At 39.4% G+C, this 18,327-nt stretch overlaps 1 protein-coding gene across 7 annotated transcripts in view; it reads right to left on the bottom strand.

Annotated features, from left to right (window-relative positions):
- The window catches only part of ZNF217 (zinc finger protein 217), a 106,098-nt gene that overhangs the window by 53,807 nt on the left and 33,964 nt on the right, over positions 1-18,327 (bottom strand). For 6 of the 7 annotated variants that reach the window (XM_075118761.1, XM_048819715.2, XM_048819719.2 and 3 more), the window contains one exon: positions 15,411-17,568. The exons of the other annotated variant lie outside the window; for it this stretch is intronic. The gene's annotated coding sequence lies outside the window, so the exon portion shown is untranslated. Of the gene's footprint in view, positions 1-15,410; positions 17,569-18,327 lie in introns of those variants that run through there. 7 annotated transcript variants of the gene reach the window in all.

Below are 18,327 nucleotides of genomic sequence, written 5' to 3'. Positions count from 1 at the left end.
ATCTCAGACAGCATCTCTTCCCCCTGGTTCTATAAAAAAGAAAGAAAAAAGTAGTTAAGAAATTCAGACATGTTGGCAAAAATATTGCTCCAAAATAAAATGTTTCAAACCATCATTTCTAGAAGATGCTATTAAAGTTTCATCAGGTGACAACTAACAAGGTTTCATAGTTTCAGTTTGTGGCCATTAGTATAGGGTGGCCTTACAGCATATTTCCCAGTTCCCTTCACTAAAAGTGTAAAATATCAGGTTGGAAGGTATAAAGAAAACCTTTATTTTTATTCACGTGACTTCCTTTTTAATGGGGATGGCCTAAAGTTTATAACACCAAAAATATCTGACATCTTCGTTTAATAACTTTTTTGCTTCTTTGAGCTAAAAACTTGAATGGAGCTATTATTATACTTTCTCATTTAATTTATAAACATTACATCATTTCCCCCTGAATATATTTAAAAAGAAAATTATGAGTCACATTTTCAAGTATCCAGTAATACTGGGTGTCTTCACTGTTAATGGCTCTACCTGAGCCAACCAGGACCTGATTTTCCAAGATGTTGAGTAATGGGAGTTGTGGTGCTCAGCTTTTCTGAAAATCGAGCAACACATGAGGCACACAAAACACTGAGGCACTCGATGTCAGAGAATTTTTTTAAAAAATGTTGGTGAATGCCAATACATTGAGCAAGAGCAGAAGAAATCGATTTGTCCCATAAATTCAACAATATTCATAATCTACTCTTCCCCACTTCCTGAGGCAAAAGTCTGAGAGGATAGATCCTGGGCCTTGCAGCCATTCCATAAAGTTCAACAAGTTCAACAATATCCAAATTTGCTTCAACAGGAAACAACCCATTTCCAACCCAGGTATACAAAGATAAAGATTGTTTGCAACAGCAATCCAACTGACCTCAAGAAGAGCTGTAGTCAAGACCAAACCGTCTAAATATATATTCTGGACCAAATTTTTGAAAACTGAATACCTGAAAAAATATATGTGCACCCACAAAAAGCAACAGCCAGTTGTGGGGTCAAACCAGCCCCAGTCAATTTGCACCTGCGTGTCTACTCATTTAAGTATTTGCACCTTTTGTGACCATACTTGAAAATTTGGCTCTTGATCAAGTTGAAATTTTATTTCTGCTTTCTGTTTAGATACTTATGATCATGTATTTAGGAAGCAATGTGTAAGCTTCACACATCCATCTAATACAGCATCCAGTGAAGTTCTTGTGTTCTTATTGACAAAAAGAGTCTAAGAAAGGCAAAAAGGTGATACACTCTTGCAATAATGTTCTAATCTGCCCCTGTATTTAAGAAATGTATTGGAGATAAGCCTGGGCAAAAGAGAAACTTGAGAACTTTGGACAACAGTTCTGCTGAAGGGCAATTTCTGAGAGAGAGAGTTTTTGATTGCTGGTTTTGATTTCTGTTACTCCTTAAAATTGTCTTTGTTTAATAAACGTTAAGTATTTTCTTAAGGCAATCCAGCTCGGTGTTTTGTGATTCTTCCATACACAACATTAACATTACACCAGTATTCTTATACCATGCAAGTACCCTCCCTGATTAGGGATCATTTCATTCATATCTACCTATACTGAAGGGCTTATATATTAGCCATAAAAATCTGAAGCGCAAACAAACTCCAGGCATAGCTGACAGACTGTAGAGCTCAGGGATGTCTCCAAGATCAGGGGATTGTGGGTCAGAGGGTGGGAGGCCATGGAAAAGTCCATGGGACCTCTGAAGGAAGAACATTTGTCAGGCCCTTTGCCAACCTCCAAAGATGAGAATGACACCTCAAAAGATTGGGAAGTTGACATAAGCATCTGCACATATGGAAGCTAACATATGCAAACCGAATTAAACAACTGGGTGACGTTCACTGATCCACAAGTCTTTCTTCTTCTTTGCAAACTAACTACAACATAGCAGATGCCTACACAATAAGCATGTGCATCTGGAACTAACTTCAGTAACAGCCAACAGGAAAAACATTTCCATAGGAACCATATGTGATCTGCCCTATCTAAACACAAGAGGTAAAGACTGCATCACTAATTCCAATAGTTTATAACATCTTTAGATCATGTGCAAATTTTTTTTAAAAAGAGGGGGCCAGATTGTACTTTCAGATACTCCAGTGAAACTTCACTGGACTCAAGAGCATGAGACTTGGCTTTACATTTCACAAACCCTATTAACCAGCATTCTCTCCAGTTGCTCTGAAATTTTAACTGGATTACACAGAACAGTCATCAAGGTCTGGTAAAAAATTAGTATCCGTTCATAGCTGATGAGCGAACCACAACCTTAGAAACAGCTTGCAGCCTTGAGAGGGTTTGTGTTTTGCTGTCAAGCAGCTAGACCACTTAGTTGAAAAGATTTATGTTTGGTGGAAAACAAATTTGGGAAATAAACTCTAATCCAAAAAGGAATACAGGATGCTACTTCACTTACACTAAAATACTCCATTTATGTCCTACATTGAATCCTGTGCTGATAATTTACTGCCAAAGTACAGAGGAAGTTTTAATACAAACCAATTTTCAGTGTGTTTTACTAGATTCCACCTCCTGCCCCCAGAAGAAGAAATAACAGAGCAAGAAAAAAAATCCAATGCCAAATATGGAAGTTACAGTCTGCTGTGTGTTGGAACAAAGTATTACCACAAGTTTCAGTCTTTCAATGCTACATGGAATTTCCTGTTCTTGCCCATTTGTGGGAGGTTCCTCCTTGTGGACAGAACAGAGTTTTGGGGAATGAGTCACAAGGACCTGATTTTCAGGGATGCTGCACACCCTCCCACCCTATGGGTTTTAACTGGAATTGTGGGTACTCAGCACTTTGGACTCTGCTTTTGGGCCTGCTTGTCAGCAGAACCAATTTTAGCGACAGGCTCCCTACTCTGGAATTTCCCAGTTTAGAATGAGTGGCTGGGATTTTATAGGTCACACGGTGCCTTACCCACATTGTCTTCCTGCTTCACATGCTGCTTCATAGCCAGATTATGTATCAAACAGGAGGATCATTATATATCCTCAGCAACTCAGTGAGCCATGATTTTCAACATGATGTAAGTACCTTCAGCTAAAGCAAATAAGCTTAGAAATTTAGGACAAGTGTCCCTGAAGGCTGAGCAGAGGGGCTGTGCAAATAACTTACGTGATTTTCAATTAAACTTTTGCTCCTCAGCAGTATACGCAGCACTGTACCAAACAAGGAAGATGATGTGCTTGCAGCTTCAAGGGACTTAAAAGCCTGGCCCTAACATGGGGGCATAATGTGAGAGAAGGAAATGCCCACATAGGCTAGTTATGTCCCTGCTTTGAAGAGCTCACAGACTCCCCACTGATCTGGAGGAGTGCAGTGGTGCAAAAGGGAGAGCAGGGGATTCGGCAAGGGGAGCAAGCTGGACCCCCATAAAGGGATATTGTCCCAAGTACACTCCCCACAGTGCTCCCTGGCATGGGCGCCAGGTTTGTATAATTTTTGATGGTGCCCAGAATGCATCCAAGCAGAGCCATCCCATCCATAGGACAGACCGGGGCAACCGTCCCAGGCCTAGTGCTTTGCAGGGCCCCGCACTTCAGTGGGATGCAAGGTCCAGGGCAGCCTGGGAGATAAGCGGGGGGCCTCACACCGGCAGCAGTGAGAGACCCGTCCCCAACCTGACCCACCCTGTCCTGCCAGCTCCTGGTGTTGGTTGGGGGAGGGGACAGAAGCCAGAAAGAGGCGGGGCAGGGGATTGGGGGAAAGGATGGAATGGGGGTGGGGAGGGGCAGAGCAGGGGTGGGAAGAAGCAGGAAGTGTGCAGAACAGGGGTGGGAAGAGATGGGGTGGGGCAGGGTGGAGCAGGGGTAGGAAAAGGTGGAGCAGGATGGGCTGGGTTGCTCACTGCTACCGCTGCCAGGCCCCCTGCTAACCCTCAGAACCCTCGTCTCCCTGAAGTGCAGGGCCCCCCAAAGCGCAGGGCCCGGGGCGGTTGCCCCGGTCTGTCCTATGATGGGATGGCTCTGAAAATATAAGCCCAAACACTGGTGGAGCCAGGCCCACGTTCCTGAATATTGGTGGAAGGCAGACACCACGGGCCCATATTACTCGCTGCCTATGGAGAGGTTTGGAGAAGCAGCCTACATCATACCACCCCTGACTCTGGGATATGCCTAAAATGCACAAGCTAATACCAAATTAGAATGGGATGATAATCTTGAGGTTAAGGAACTAAACTAGGTCTTAGGAATTTAACTCAATTCATCCACTTCTGCTACAGACTCTGTGACCTTAGGGTGGGATCCACAAAGGTACCTAGGAATGTAAGTCCCAGTTTTGGTTCCCCTGCAATCCCCTAAAATTCTAAACTCAGCGCCTAAATTTTCAGAGTAAAAGTTCTGTTGGTACCTACTCTTTTGCCTCAGGGCATGCACACGGCCCCTGCCTCACTGTAAGCATCTAGATACCTATCTTGGACCTAAGTCTGAGTGATTCACAACCCAGGGAAATACAAGCGTATTTAGTGCCTAAGCCACATGAGGGGGCCTATCTGCTGAGTGGCCTCTGTGCCATTTACCCAGGTATCCACTTAACTAGTCAATGGAAGAGATCAGTAGAAAGACAGACTCTGTAGTCCAGTGCTTAGAGCATCTGTCTAGGAGGTGGAAGAATTTGGGTCCAATCATCACCATGCTCCAGTCACTCTATCATTATTTAACCAGAGTGCAACAGCTTCAATGGGAGAGGCTGAAGGGAACCCCCATGGCAGAATACCCCATAGGTCTGTAATTGAAGCAGTATTTAGAGAGGTAGGAGACCTCTGCTCAAATCCTCTCCTCTGGCAGATGGGGGAATTGAACCTGCATCGCCTGTAGCCCCACTGAGTACTCTAACTACTGGGTTACAAGTTATAAGGTTGGCAGCACTACTTCCAGCCACTGCTTGTATGGAGCACCTAATGCAGCCCTGCAAGAAATGCCTAAGTCACCAAATTCCAAGCAGCAGGATTCGTGGATTGCTAAGCAGAGCTAGGTGCCTCTCTCCCTCCCCATTCATTGTATATAGGGATCCTAGGCACCTAACTCGGCTTTGTGGATTGCACAGTGATGTTCCTGTGATTTTCTAGGTGCCTAAATGTTAGGTGCTATGAAGCTCAGAGTTGCAATGCCCCAGTCCCTTTGAGACTTTTTACTCTCATACTCCCTCTATCCTAATTTTGCATCCCTAAAATTGAGATACTATTTCCTTTCCTCTGAACATATATTTATCTTGTCTAACTGAACTGGGGTCAATTGCCAGCTCTTCCACGAGCCTGCTGGGTGACTTCAGGCAAGTGACTTCATCCCTATGTACCTCAATTTACCCATCAGTAAAATGGATAATACTTACCTCCTTTGTAAAGCTCCTTGAGATTTACAGATGAAGGGCAACATTTTCAAACACAACTAAGTGACTTAGGAGCCTGATGTCAGGTCTACAATAGAAATTTTTGCCAGTATGGTAATGGCTGGTGGGGTGTGATTTTTTAATAACATTTCTATACCAGAAAAAAGCTCTAGTGTGGATGCAGTTAGACAATCTAAATAAAATTCTTTTAGACAGCTTAGTTTATTGAATTCAGGGAAACGGCAAAAGTTATACCAAGAAAAGCCCTTTTTTGTCTGTGGAAGCTCTGTCTACGCTAGGAGCATTTGCCGGTCTAGCTAAACTATTATAGCTAAACTGGCAGTCCTTAAGCAGTGTAAACCTGGCCTTAGTCGCACTATTTATTTTTAATCCAAAAGGTACTATAAAAAGGGTATTAGTATTTAACCTCTTTGGTGCAAGGAATATCTCCTACATGATTAGCATGCTCAGAGGCTTTACAAGCTCTGTGATACACAGTCAAAAGTAATTAGACAAAACAGCAATGTCCAGACAGTATCTGGCTGATGAATCTTGCCCAGATGCTCAGGGTTTAGCTGATCGCCATATTTGGGGGCGGGAAAGAATTTTCCTCCAGGGCAGATTAGAAGAGGCCCTGGAGGTTTTTCGCTGTCCTCTGTAGCATGGGGCACGGGTCACTTGCTGGAGGATTCTCTGCTCCTTGAAGTCTTTAAACCACAATTTGAGGACTTCAATAGCACAGATATAGGTGTGAGGTTTTTTGTAGGAGTGGTGGGTGAAATTCTGTGGCCTGCGTTGTGCAGGAGGTCAGACTAGATGATGATAACGGTCCCTTCTGACCTAAATATCCTTTTCCTTTTCTTTTTTTTAAGCAGATACTTTGAAACAAGCAACACCTACATATTTATTACCATGGTTCCTCAATGAACAGGCATTAACTTAAGCAATCTGGGATTGTGTGCAAGTATCATTGATCTCTATTTTATAACATTCACAAAATATATTCTCAGACTAAATACATGGGCTGAAATCTCCAGACTTAATAATTTGAGTGCCCAGCTCAGACATATGAAAAGGGCACATGCTCTACACTCTACAGGCCTCTTTCAGGTGTCAAGTTGGGAACTCAAAACTGAGGCACCGAAAATCACCTGTCAGTTTTGAAACTAATTGTAGGTCCATGTTTGTAATGAGTGATTTGAAAATTCCTATTAACAATAGTCAAGCAGCATAACAAGTTGTTTGTTTAACTGATGCAGCTAAGTTTATATCAATAGGCTTGGTCATGAACACTATCATTGTGGTACTGAATGCATTTTGGTTAAATCAAATTAGAAAAGCAACAGCTTTTAGAAGAACTGCAATATGGATTAGCTGCCCATGGGAAAAGTCAGACCTTTTACATGACACCCCCCCCCCCCCCCCAAAAAATCTCTTTCTTTAAACAGTTGGTGTTTTAAAGGTAATCAATCCAGGTCTTTGGAGTCAGAGAGGTAAATACCACAAATTCTTACCAGGGAAGAAACAAACTTGAGGTAGGATCTTGTCAAATTGTCGAAGCCTGAAATTTAGAGTTGATTAAAAGGATTCTTACATGCCTTCATTTGAATAGGAATGTTTTGTTCAGTTACTTTTTAAATTTTCAATTAAATACTTTCTGACAGAGGATTTGAACCCAAAACCAACAGTTTTGAGTTAATGCAAGAGAACAAATACTGGCCAGCCTAATTTTTCCATCCACGCAGAGTGAAATGCAGAGAATAAAACCAACAGTATTAATAGTGAAAAATAAAGTACAGTTGTAAAATTGTTGCATCTCTAGTCATTTAAGGTGGCATTTTTAGTACAGGTAATAATGTTTGTTTTTCTTCATCTTCATTTCTTCAGCTTCAAACAAAGTGCACAGCTACTACTTCTGAACAGAGCCCAGAAAATAGCACACATTTACAAACATGCATAGTCCACTCCTCCTTTCTCCCCACTCAACCTTTTCGCCTCCCCTTCCAGTGATCTGGAAGTCACAAGAGAAGAGCTGGAATCATGGAAAGTGTATTTGCAAAATTTATTCAATGAAGAAAAAATGCATCACAGGTTATTTGCAGAACATTATTAGACAATCTCGACAGCTGGCTTACGAATGAAAACATTTTTGAATAATTCTTAGATTTTTTTAATGTCTGAGTACACCACAATTATTACTTGCAGTTAATTTGACCAGCTCTGCCAATGAACAGGGAGAGCTTTCATTAAAATCCAGTCAGAGGGATGTGTGTCACAAAGCGATATGTATTGTTAGATAATACTTTTAATTAATCTTACATGTCTTGAACAGCCAAAAATAATGGTAGCCAGGAGCTAAATTGTGCACTAAGTGTGTTCTGCAGCAACACATTTCAGTAAATATTGAAAAGCTGAAGAGATTAAATCAGAGAACATTACTGTCTCTGCGGGCTTCCTTTTTGGTTCATCTCACTTGTAAGTGAGGGTGTCTGGTTATGTACTGTGATTCCTTTAAACACAAGTCAGTCAAATAGATCAAAAGCTGTGTGTGTGTATGGTATGTTCTGGGTTGGCTTTATGTTCATCTGTTTTTTACCACGACTCATGCAGCTCTCGACTAATTTAGTAACATAGCATAAGCTTGGCCTTCAGATATACAGTCCCTTCAACATTTTTAGTCCCAATCTTTCCCCATTTAGCATCTGTTCCAGATGATTACTGCATGCTAGTACTGCCACCTAATGCTCAAACACATTCTCAGCCTTTACTGGAAAACAGGAAATCCCAGTGTGTTACTTAGGGTAGCTAGGATACAACTTCAAGTGAATGAAATGAAAGGGAGAGTTCCCCTTCAGCCCTATCTACTTGACCCAGTGACTGAAATGATGTTAGCAATCATCAGTTTGTCTCCTCTCATGCTTCTACCACTAACACTGGTGAACTGCTGAATTAATGGCAGGTAATTTTTAGGAAATTTCCACACTGTAGAGAGAGCCCTAAGACATCAGACAGTTAAAAAGACTGAGCTCAGAACTGGGAAAGAACTCAAGTGTTCCCATTCTCATCTGACATTATTTCTATTATATTGTCTGTTATATTTCTATTATGGTAGGACTTGGAGGCCCCAGACAGAGATTAGGGCCCCATTGTGTTAGGTAGTATACACTTTAGAATGAAAAGATGGTCTCTGTCCCAAAGATTGGATCATTTAAGGTGGATCAACAAACAGGTGGTAATTGTACAAGGTAACAGACTACTATGTTTAGCACTTAATCTAAAGGTTTCAGAGTAGCAGCTGTGTTAGTCTGTATTCGCAAAAAGAACAGGAGTACTTGTGGCACCTTAGAGACTAACCAATTTATTTGAGCATGAGCTTTCGTGAGCTACAGCTCACTTCATCGGATGCACCTGTAGCTCACGAAAGCTTATGCTCAAATAAATTGGTTAGTCTCTAAGGTGCCACAAGTACTCCTTTTCTTTTTACTTAATCTAAAGTAGTTTAGGCATTAGTAAGGACCCCAGGTACTAACATTGGTTTTGACAGACTTCCTTTGACAGTCAGCCAATTCATTTAGGACTGGATCATCAGGAGAAGGCCTCCAATTTTTCTGCCCTATGTATTTGTACACACCATTTAAGCCACTTGGGCATCTAAAGCGGGATTTGCAAATATGCCGAGTGTTCATCTATCCGATTGAAATTAAGAGTTTTGCCATTAACTTCTTTTGCAGCTGTTAGACTGATGCTGAGCACTTTTGAAAATCACACCCATAAATACTCTGGGGAACCACCTGCAAATAAGGTACTTAAAAGTACAAGGAACCTAACGTAGGGGTACAAATAATTGCCAGAACAAAATTACATCTGCAGTTACTTGTGCTCACAAAAGTGGAAGCCCATTTACAGCTGGGCTGAACATCTATTGTCATTCCATTTCTGCCTGGGTGGCCCTCTTCAGGGCTAGCGATTTGCCAGACTGAGGGTGGCTGAACTGTGCACCATCCCCCCAACTATATGGAGAATCCAGCAGCTGCATTAACTCTTAACCAGAACCCCCTTCAGTCAGGAGAACCACTGCAGCCCCTCACAAGTCCCAGAGGTTGCTCCATCAGAGGAAGACCTGTCAGTCTGGCTCCACTTAAGCCACACTCAGGGATAGATCAAAACAGGTTCATTAGCCACAAGCACTCTGAGCTGTGGGCCTGGCCTCTCGTGATTGTGAGGGATCTGCAGCTTTGCCCTGTCTCATCCATGAAGGGCGGGGGGTGGAGGCGGGGAGAGAAACACTAATGGAAGACTAGAGGAATCTAATGGAGTTTCCTGGACCAATATAGGGATTTTTCCTGCATAGGGACACAATTTGGCCCATTATTTATATAGTAACAGATGTGTACATAGATGAATAGATACATAAAACTGGCAGGTCCTTATCCCCAGGAGCTTACTGTAAATTAGCCTCAACAGCAAAGCATGACATAGATGACATGAATGGATGGTGATAGGGAAGAACACAGGTCAATCCATAATCAGGAGCTATGCCATTATTTTTAATCTACCTTTAACTCCTTTTTACAGTACTTTCATATATTATAATTTGGGGGCAGTGTTTTCAAATGGAGACCAAGGTGACAACGTACTAGGGGCTAATTCCCAGTCGTGTGCGCGGTTCAGTACACTGTGGTGCCTGTGGGGAGCATGGACATGACACTACACTAGAGGGATCCACAACTAGTGAATTAAAAAAATATTCCCCTGTTCTTTCACATTGCCCGGCCTCATTAAAAAAAAAATTATGTTCAAGGCCTATGTTCTGTCGCATGAGGAATTCTCAGAGATTAAGTCTCACTAGATTTGCCAGTGAGAAACACATACATACAAAAAAATGTATAAACAATTTCACACTTAAATCACATACATCACTGCTGTGATTGCAGTGACATTACAGATTTGAAAAGTGCATATGAGCATGCCTGATTACTGTGCACTCAATTTGCATAATTGGATGTACAAATTATACATTTGCAGTGGCATTCCTGTTTGAAAATGTGGACCATATTTTCCCTAATAAAAGGATTTTACTATATATGATCCACTTTCTAAACTAATTTTTCTTAGGAGCAATGAAGTATGAATGAAGTTCACTAGTTTTTAAACCTATTTTAGTTTATTTTAATGTCATTATGCATGAATGCATTCAGAAGTAAGTGACTTTTCCCCATGAATCACCTGCAATTAAAAAAGCTGCTAATCCTAATTAAATGTAGTATGTTTAAGTGTGCACAAATTAGTGAATGAATACTTTATATCTTGGAAAGATTGAGCTGCAGTGTACTATATTGCCAATTTTCCCCATGTTTTCTTTTACTGTTAAGAAGGGGGGGGGCAAGGGTGTTAAGCTTTGTAAGTCAGTACTAAACCCTCCTAGTAAGAGAAAATGAAAGTTCCTTCCTTATAATTTTAAATCAAAGAATAGAACATTTTCTTTGATTATACAATTTTATTAAAAAGCACAGGGGTGAATTTCTCCAAACAAAATATTACTATTAATGCTATCACCCAAATGATCTGACAGTTATAATTACAGTAGTGAAATCATACATTTTTGTTCTATATTCCAGCATTTTAGACATTACTCAAAGCCCTGTAATGATACTCTGCTTGTAGGTGGAACAGAACATAGTGCTTTTCATAAAAGGAAAAACAGTTACTATGAGAACTCAGAAGGCTTAATTTTGTTTACATATAAATTCTTAGTTTACACTGTGGCTAGTTTAGTGGCTAAAGCAGGAAGTCCTGAATCTAGTTCCTGTTCTCCATAGAGCCAGAAGAACTTCATAGCACGCAATAAAGCCATTCCAGATTTATCTTGGTGTAACAAATGGAGCACAGTGAACAAATCTGTTCTATTTTTGCTCCTGACTAAGGCTATATCTACATACAGCTTATGTCTGCATAACTTATATTGCTCAGGGGTGTGAATAAACCACTTGAGTGATATAAAGTTACACTGACATAAGCTCCGTTGTGGACAGTGCTATGTCCATGAGAGCTTCTTCTGCCAAAATAGCTAGCGTGGCTTGTAGGGGCTAGAGTATTTAACCCACCGGGAGAGCTCTCCCCCATCGGCATAGAACAGCTACATTAGAGAACTTACAGCAGTGCAGTTGAATCGGTGCAGCTGCATCACTGTAAACTCTCTAGTGTAGCCGCACCCTTAGTGACCCTGTTCTTTACTCCTTTGCTTCCTCAGCTCTCACCTGGGATAGTGCTCACTTCTCATAGGACAGGGGAAAGGCTTAAAATAATATTGATAAAAGACCTTGGAGGTCATCAAGTAACAGTGTAAAGTAAAAATATATTAACTCACCACAGTTAAAACTGAAGGGCTTACACTGCAATATTAATAAATTCCAGAACACCAAAGATCTGGCTTTGATTTACTGTAATGATATCAAACACCCCCACACTCTCTTCTGGACCGTATTTTCCACTGCATCCCTTTAATATAAACCCTCATTCAAATGTTCCATCTTTAGAAAAAACAATTCGCTAAATGAGTTGAATTGGTATGTATCAGTGGTTTGAAATCATAGGCTGCATACACTGATGTGGTCTAATTCAGTGTCTATATGTAGAGAGCTGGGTGAGAAACTGTTTTCCTGTATCATGAGACACACCTTAAAAAAAAATCCTGTATCAAAATCTGAGTCAAAAATCTGAAAAGCTTTCATGAACTAAATATCAAAATATTTCAGAATGGGTCAGTTAAAATGTTTAATCTCAAAGGGACTTTTACATTTCTATTCAAGTTTTATTAAATTTGAAAATAAAAGTTATTTCAAATGCCAAAGTGGAATTTCATTTAAAAAATGTCAAAGTGGGACAATTTATTTTGAAGAAAAAACACAAAATAAGGAATTTGTCAAAACAAACCCTCTCATCCCCCCACAAGTTTCAATCAGAAGAGTCCAGGCCAGCTTTATCTGTATATTAGTACATTTCATGGACAAGAAATGCCTTAAGGACTAAAACAGTGCAGCACATACAGTATTTAAGTGCTAAAATGGATGCCTACTATATAATAATCCAGAAAAACAGTTTGAAATCTTTTCCCCAATTCAGCACATTTCTTGCCGTTTACCTTAATCACCAATTTATAATACAAAAAGCTTAACAAGGCCATTTTAAAAGGCGTGTTTATAATAGACCTGAAAATTGCATTGACATTTTTGTCCTCTTGCATATGGTATTTTCTAACCAAAATTGTACCTAGTATACATTTTATATCAGCTGGCACAATCTCACACACTTTCCGAGCCTACTCCCATCATCACTACAGTGATATTAGTCTCAGGGTCATGATAACTTTCAGTAATGGTGGAAGCAATATTTAAAAGGCTGAAAATAACTGAAAAAGTTCTTACCTGGAGAAAAAGGGTGATTTTGTGCTTAATGCACTGAACTGAGATGCAGAGTTCTAATCCCAGCTATGACATGGAGTTCATGTATGACAAAAGGTAAACCATTTAATCTCTACCTCAGTTCTATCTGAAAAATGGGGTTAATACTTCAATTTTTTCCTATTTATTAGACAAATCTTTGGAATAAGCACAGCCTATTATGTATTTTCAGTGCCTAGCTGAAGGAGCTCCTGATCTTAGTCAAGACGTCTATGTGCTCTAGTGATACAAATACATAAGCAAGCCATGGTGAATACACAAAATTAATAAGTACAGCTGCCTTGGAAAATAGTATTTTGTCAAAACTAAAATGTTTTGTGGAAACTTAATTTGACAAAGTGTGCTTGGAAGGTTTCAGGTGCAACATGGAATTTCTGAGGTGGGGAAAAGAACAGGCAAGTTCCCTAATTACTAGTCTACCAAAGTCAGTCTTCTTTCTGGTCCCATAAATATTTATTTACACAAAGTGGAGCAGCGCCCACAGGAAAGACTGAGAAGAGAATGATTGGTGTCCAGTGTTTTTTCAAGAAAAAATTTGAAAGGTCTCTTTTGTTGTGTTGCCAAATGTGAAAAATTTCTTTTTTTCACAAAAGGAAATTCTCGTCTGGCCAGCCCAATAAGGGTCTGATACTTATTCGATGGCAGCAGGCCCTTGCAGACCAGAAAGCAAACAAACAATTAAAGCAGTGAAACTGCATACAAGATTTGTCCAACCAGGTGCAAAGGAGAATGCATCAACATCCCTCCCCACTGTGAGTACCTGTATGTGAACAAAGAGCTCCAGTCCTTCACTGGAAAGGAGTCCCCTGAATCTGACCAGTTTAAATCCATTATATTTTTCTGGTGTGTCTCGTAAGGATTTTATCCACATCTAAAAGCAAGAGCTATCACCCCATATAGCTGCCAGCGACAAGCACCAAAACACTAAGTGGTACCATAGCAGTCCAATCATTTCAACTTGAGGAATGAATACATGAAAAGGTCAGAGGACCACAAACATTATTTAGGGGCAGATTCTCAGCATTGGTCCACTGCCTTTGTTCAATTCAGGTGCTACAAAGGGAATAGAAACCAGCCACAGAAATTCCCATGCTTTGATTCCCAGCAAGCATAGTTATTTCCGGTACCTCCTTCCCCACAATCCCCAGCAAAGAGGATTTAGGGTCAGGAAGGAGGAATGGTTGGTGCAGTTTTATTCACTTCACCCATAGCTGGTGTTTGGTCCCTTACATCATAATTAAATTCACATTCATATACTTTTGAGGGCCACAATTTAGATCCCCAAAGAGGCACACGTGACTCCTGGACCACAGGCTGCACACCATCAGACTGCAGAATCTCCATATTTGCTTCCCTTCCTGGTCAATTTAAATCTTCCGCTGTATCTGTCAAGTCCCAGCTCAGTATCCATTAAAATGGAGATCTTAGAAATATATTGGGCACTTTGTGCCCAGGCATTGGAATTACACCTGACCTGGGGTCTTAGTTCATATATACTATTTCACAGAAAGTTAGTGTATCCCTATGTGGAACTAAAACCTGCGGAAGATATCTCACTCCAGTTAGCAATGTGGGGTGGGGCAGGAGAGAGAGAATGGAAGAATAGCAAAACCACAGACTTGCAAAAAATCTCAGACTTTAGAAGAGCAAGAAACCCTAAATTAAGTATTTTAGTCATTCCATATATATTATCCACTCTTCATACACCAGGGTGGGTTTATTTTGCTGTTCATATTAAAGGAGGATAGTAATTACATCTTAATGATTGTACAGTAGGGCTTAGAGTAGATCCCATTTGTGCTTCAGTAGGAGACTACAGGATCTACTGCAGACCTCCTTTGCTAGAGTGAATGACAGTCACCTTAAACACACCTTAAAACCAGTGTAGACAAGCCTTAACCACACAGCTGAGGTTCTCATTTTCAAACATTTTAGTTATGAGTGAGAAACAGTCCTAGTCCCTACTCGTACTACTTTAAAGAAAGTCATTTTTTCCTCTGATTCCAATGCTTATTTTTAAGCTCCAGGCTTTCCATGGCCTTCCCCTTCATTGACGATTAAAGCCAAGATCCTCAAATGAGTTTAGGCACTTACTTCACATTGATTTCAGAGGGAGTCAGGCATTTAAACACATCATATTTCCAACTCCTGCCTTTCTTCCCCCCCCCCCCCCCCATACACCCAAATCCAGTTTTCACAATTATTTCAGAAGGCATTTGTCCTCAGTGAACACTAAGTCCATGGCAAGTCTGAAGCTTAAAAGATCACCCCTTATTATCTGAATTATCTATGGAGGATTCTGATCTCTTCCATCCACCATTAAGAATGCATTGCATAGAGTGTAAATCTAGGAGACGTAATCAAGTGGAGCTAACTGAAGGGGAGTATGGGCTTCTTCTGCAATCTTTCTAGAAAGACAGCTAAATAGACATTCTTCAAATTAGTTGTCTGGAAGCTTGTATTCAACTAACCTTCGATCATTTAAACATATATTATACTCACTATCCAGCGTCACTCAAGTGAAGATTAAAATATTCTGAAGTTTATAAAACAAGACAAAAAGCCAGATTTGCAAAACACCAAATATATATTTACATCCACATGTAATAACATATTCAGCTAAAGTGAAATACATTATAAATTAAATGAGTAACGTGTCTACTGCTTGACAACTTAAGGTTTCAACAATCTTAAAAAAAATCAGACAAAATAGAATGAAATAAATAAAACAAAATCAACAACTTGTACCTCTATACATGCACTGTTCTCTCCAAAGAAACATATAAAAACCAGTAGTATCCCAATAGTTAATACTGATGGGCAAAAGTATACTTTGAAGTACAGGGCTGTAACTCCATGAAATGGGCAAATCTTTAGGTACATTGTTCTCTAATCCATTCCCGAGAGATTTAGGAGGAGGCCAAAAAATAAAACTTGAAAAAGTGTACCAGCATGAAAAAAAGATTTTTAAAGACAGATTTGGCAATACAGATTTCATTCTTAATGCAGCCCTGTGGAATTTTTAATCACATATCCCCTTAAAACGTATAAAGACTGTTCCAGCATGCATTCTATAAGATTCATTGAAAGATCAGACAAAAAAATAGATTAGCCATCTTCCAAGTGAATTCATCTTCAAAAAAATAAGCTATAAAAGTGCAAAACTAGGAAAACAATCTAGATTATGTACATATGGCTCAGCTTATGAACAGGAAAAAAAGTAAATAGTGTACAATTTCCTGATACACAGCACTTCATTACATCGCCAGTTTACAGAGACATTAAAATTAGGTTCCATTTAAATTACAGGAACTAAGCCATACAACTAGAAAGTCTCAATTTGCATAATGAAAACAAGAATTTCTATGCTTGGCTATTTTACAATTGCTATATGAAGGGCAAAGAGCAAAATGAACAGTGCAAAAAAAATATTTTTTTTACTAAAATATATGGAATTCAAAATTAGGTGCAGAAGAATCAAGTCTCAATTACAGGCTTTATGTAGAAACAAAAAAAGTCAAAATATGCAACAGCTCAACTGGCAGATATCTGGCCATCCTCTAACAAGTTTAGTTGCCTGTGCATTAGAAAAAACTCCTGCTGTCTTCATAAAAATACAGGGACCACAGTTCTCCCATAGCAGATTGTTCCTTAGTATACTTCCAACACTTCAGTTTGTAATTAAGATGCTAGGAGGGATTTCAAGAAGCTTCCGAGCACAGTCAAGCAGGCCAAACCATGATAAGCCACATCCCCTTAAGAAAACTTCGCAGTTCCATATGGTTTTTATTGTAAGCCTGTTACATATTTATGTTATTTTTGAGTCTGGACAAAATGATGCAAAAATAAAGATACTATGTTTTTCCTAAATGAAAGTGTATTACATTTGGTAAAAACCTAAACACTTGAAGTATTCAAATATTTCCTGTTTGTCCTGCGAGTCCTCCGTACATTCTGCTACTAGAGTTTTTAACAGTTGGTGGAGATATTCATTTCAGAGACTATGAAATTAACATAAGGAGAGAATTCTGACTGTCCCAGGAACACTATGAAAGATCCTGAACAGGATGTGACAAGAACTGCTTCTCTCTTTTGCTTTTTAAGATAAGTTGCTGGAAACATCAATTCAACAGAAGCAGAGAGTTTGCTTCAACAAATTATGGTCCTAGTATGTGCAAGATTGAACAGCAAAGAGTTAGCACCTTAGCTAGGATGATCACAATACTTCTAAACTGAACAATTTAATGTCATAGTTCATTTGAAAAAGTTATTTAAAAACTAACAGTAATAGCAGAAAAAACGCAAAATGAGAAACTGCCACCTCTATGAAAAAGGAACAGTAGTTAAACCAACATGCTTAGATATTTACAGAGTTTACCTGAGGTGCAAGGATTATATACTATTTCAAAGAGGATCTCTTTTCAGCAGCACTCAAGTACATAAAAATATAATTCCTACCTAATATTTGGTCAATTAATTCTAAAGAAAAATATTATTCAAGACCAACATTGAGATATACATTCTCCACACCTTTATAACCCAACTGTTCAGACTACAATTTTTTATGACTATTTGGTACAAATGTTAACCGAACCAATATTATAAAACTGTAGTGTTTTATATACAGTACAATCACAGCTTAGTTCAGTAGCTTTCACCATTCATTTCTCTCAAGGGATGAACTGCAAGTAATAACTCCACAAAAATTGCATTTGCGTCCTCAGACCTAGAACAAACCAAAAATAGTTTTGTGCTATAAACTAATAAAATTCAAATAATGCAGCTAGAGAAAGATCTTTAAATATTAAAATTGAAATTTATATACACGTTCTTTAATAGGCATATTTAGACACAATGTTTTCACATGAAATGTGGCATCTATTTGGTAGATTAAAAATTGGCAATTAAATCAGCTTTTCAAGACATTCAAACCATGAATAGAAATATAAGCAGGAAATAAAGTTAGACAGACAGATATCCGGGCGGGGGGGAGGAAGAGAAACTTGAGTGGGAGGTATTTAGCAAAAAATGGTCAAAAGAGACCCAAGAGACAGTGCTGTAGCAAAACAATCTAACGTGCAGTAGATATAAAAGCTTTGCTTTATGGACTAGAGGTGATAGTTCAGATCTCTAGAGCACGTAGAACAATATGTAAATTATTGTATAGGTCTGGACACTGCAGCATTCAAGCAGCATCTACCTGAACTGGAAGAAATTCCAGAAAGAGGAACAAAAACAGAGACTAGAGAGAATTAATATATAAAGCAAGAGTAAAAACTGGATACAGAACTGTTTACGTTCATCAACTGAGCATATAAACATGTCAAAAACAGTTCCCTCTCACTGTTGAGGATATGGTAAGAACTACCCTAGATTTTAGTGACTTGAGACAGGTGGATTATGTGACTTGACCAAGGTTACATAGAAATCCCAACTCCAGAGTTACAGCCGACTGCCTTGATTACAAAAGACTTCCCCCTACCCC

The sequence above is a fragment of the Caretta caretta genome, chromosome 13 (genome assembly GCF_965140235.1).
Source record: "Caretta caretta isolate rCarCar2 chromosome 13, rCarCar1.hap1, whole genome shotgun sequence".
NCBI lineage: Eukaryota > Metazoa > Chordata > Testudines > Cheloniidae > Caretta > Caretta caretta.
This window is presented reverse-complemented; position numbering and strand designations above follow the sequence as displayed.